Genomic DNA, 3,764 nt, shown 5'->3' on the forward strand with positions numbered 1-3,764 from the left:
ACTTTGGAACCAGGCGAATGCAATATGGTTGGTTATACCACAGGACGACACCGGACGTTATACGCGTCGATGCCACCAAGCATTGAACAAGTTGTCAGGGCCCATGGCGGACGCTGTGTCTACTAGGCAACAGGACTTACACTAAACATTTCTGCAGAACATATTAATGTAAATGTCCTGTGCATATTCTATGTCTAGTCGTTCAAGGTCTATTTTTTTCTTAACGTGAGTGTACATAGGGCGTGCTAAAAGATAAACCTGAAGCACTGGACGTCATTGCGTATGATGATAATCTCATGTTACTAATCAAAAGCAAGAGGGGGCTGCACAGAACAATGGGTGTGAAGGACGTGCTGGCCACGGCTCACAAAATCGTACAACTACATAAACTGGGCACGAAATTTACAATTATAGTGCTAAAGGGGAAACTAAATTATAGCCAGAGTCTTTTGATTTCACGATGTATCCATATCCACATGTGTCACGTGAAAGTGTCTTGGGGTGCATGTGGAAGAGAAATTGAAAATATTACAGCAGCCGGCCGCAGTGGCTGAGCGGCTCTAGGCGCTTAAGTCTGGAACCGCGCGAGCGCTACGGTCGCAGGTTCGAATCCTGCCCCGGGCATGGAAGTGTGTGATGTCCTTAGGTTTAAGTAGTTCTAAGTTCTAGGGGACTGATGACGTTAGATGTCAAATCCCATAGTGCTCAGAGCCTTTTGAAACATTTTTTATTACAACAGCCTGACGCTAGCTGGAGGTTAGAAAATTTAGAATCCACACTTGCTGACCCTGTGCTGTGGAGAGATCACGGATATAAAGTACACACAAAAGACCTGCTCATAGCCAACAATGAAAGAAACGTAGATTACTGTAAGCCCTTGAGGTCACTAAGCATTTGGCACAAATCGATCCCTAGTGTTAAGCTTCACCTGATGTAACAACCAGGTACGCACACACCCTGACTCCAGTTATTCTATTCATCTCCACATTCCACGTAACTGTACTGCAGCACAGGTGTATTTCTAACTCATAATTTTTCATATAGTGCTTATTCGATTACAATTTTCCTGTCACTGAAAACACAGAATTAGATAACTAGAATCTAGTTCTCATACATTTCTCTCTCTCTCTGTTCTCTGTCATATTACATACAATTTCTTTATACTACATTCACATAACGGGTATAACTTAATAGAATGTGTGTCCGTAATGTACTGTTTCGATGTTATTAATTCTAACAACAGTAATGTAAAGCTGTATATGGTCATTGAGCCACCATTCGCGCGCTAAGCATAAAACCACCTGTCTCTTCCTGCTGTAAAAACAACAGTAATAATGATGTGAAAATGCATATGTAGTATTAGCAGTCAGAGAACACGCGATATTTGTACTGAAATGCGTACCTTATTCAGTTGGTAACTTTGTACACTGAATTTTATCCGCTCTCAACTTCATTCCGTATGCAGCTGTAACACACTAGCCATTCACTGCTGTTTCGCATTTTATCTTTAACACGAATGGTGAGCCTTCAAATGGTTCAAATGGCTCTGAGCACTATGGGACTTAACTTCTGAGGTCATCAGTTCCCTAGAACTTAGAACTACTTAAACCTATCTAACCTAACGACATTACACACATCCATGCCCGAGGCAGGATTCGAACCTGCGACCTAAGTGGTCGCGCGGTTCCAGACTGAGGCGCCTAGGACCACTCGGCCACCCCGGCCGGCGGTGAGCCTTCGATTTCGTATTTTCTGCCTATTGTCATGTCCACAGATTCCATGTGCACCGGCCGGTAACAGGTATTTTTACAAATTTGCACTGTTCCCTACTGGTGTCTATCTGACGGCACGCAACTATTAACTTAAGAGGCCTAGTAAGCCAAATGTCATAAATTAGTGAAACAAAACACCTTTAAAAAAATCAGACTTCCACACCCTAAAAAATGCACCAATCACTAACGATTTTATGATTATGAACAAACTTGTTCGCTTGTAGAACCAAGGCTAGTAAGTTGTATAAGTTCAAAGAAAATCTGATTCGACCAAACTGGTTTCGCTTCATTCTAAAGTATTTTTAGTGGTCACTGAAACAAAACGGATTTTTTTTCTTGCAGTTTTGTTTGCTAGGATCGAACAGTTGATGCACCTTACTTACTCTTACAAATGGTGTTAATTCTTATCTTTACTCATGGTTTTTTGTTGATTACGTCTTTCTTCCTCTTCTTCTACACTGATGTCTTGAGTTTTACCACAGAGTACTTTAGCTGCACTAAATATTTTCATGTTTCTATGTTGTAAAAGACCACTGCCATCTCCATGGCTCGTGTATTTTGTTTTACTGTTGCAGGACCTGTTCGTCCTTTGATTGTTTTGGTGGGAGCATCTGCTATCGATTTATCTGTGTGTGTGTGTCTGTGTGTATGTGTGCGTATTAAAGTAGCTAACACGTCGTAACTATCGTCGTGAGCGTAAATTATTGCTTTACTATAGTGCAATAGTTGATGATCTAGGGGGTGGGGGTATTGACAAATTAGTGATTCTATTTTGTGGGTCTAAGTGGGATCAATCTTTCTCTACAATATGCCTTATATTTAAGTGCCAAGAAATTGATACACCTGCCTAATTTCGTGTAAGGCTCCAGCGAGCACGCAAAAGTGCCGCAACAGGTCGCGGCATGGACTCGTCTAATGTCTGAAGTAGTGCTGGAGGGAACTGACACCATGAATCCTGCAGGGCTGTCCGTAAGTCCGCAAGAATACGAGGGGGTTGATATGTCGTGTGAACAGCACGTTGCAAGGCATTTCAGATGTGCTCAGTAGTGTTCATGTCTGCGGAGTTTGGTGCCCAGAGGAAGTTCTCAGACTCAGGAGCGTGGTTCAAAATGGTTCAAATGGCTCTGAGCACTATGGAACTTAACTGCTGTGGTCATCAGTCCCCTAGAACTTAAAACTACTTAAACCTAACTAACCTAAGGACATCACACACATCCATGCACGAGGCAGGATTCGAACCTGCGACCGTAGCGGTCGCGCGGTTCCAGACTGTAGCGCCTAGAACCGCTCGGCCACTCCGGCCGGCAGGAGCGTGGTCTGTACGAATTCTGGACGTGTTGGGTGTCGCAGTGTCCTGCTGGAATTGCCCAAGCCCGCCGGAATGCGCAATCCCGTTCTTGCAGGATCTCTTGCTGGCCGCAGCGATGTCGGAGATTTGAAGTCGTACCGGATTTCTGATATTCGCGGTACACTCGTGAAATGGTGGTACGGGAAAATCCCCACTTCATCGTTGCCTCGGAGATGCTGTGTCTCATCGCTCGTTCGCTGGGTATAACACCACGTTTAAACTCACTTAAATCTCGATAACCTACCATTGCAGCAGCAGTAACCGATCTAACAACTGAATCAGATACTTGTCCTATACAGGCGTTGGCGACCGCAGCGCCTTATTCTGCCTTATTGAATACGAATGCCTGTACCAGTTTCTTACGCGCTTGTGTCTAGAAGATAGAAACACATTGCGTATGTCACTGGATACAGAAAGTTCAAAGCTTTGACGCAGCTGCCCTGTTGTTCGTTAGTGGCAACGTAGGTACTACAGCACAATAGAAACAATTTTGTGTGTTCGCGTTTGCGCCAATTCAGTCCACTGTTCAAGTGCAACGTGCTTTCCGCAGTCGAGTTAGCTAGAAGGCGTCTCTGCACAAGTAGATGCGTGAATGGTACACAATATTCTTGGAATTTGGTTCCATATGCAAAGGGAAGAGCATT

The sequence above is a fragment of the Schistocerca piceifrons genome, chromosome 2 (genome assembly GCF_021461385.2).
Source record: "Schistocerca piceifrons isolate TAMUIC-IGC-003096 chromosome 2, iqSchPice1.1, whole genome shotgun sequence".
NCBI classification, from domain to species: domain Eukaryota; kingdom Metazoa; phylum Arthropoda; class Insecta; order Orthoptera; family Acrididae; genus Schistocerca; species Schistocerca piceifrons.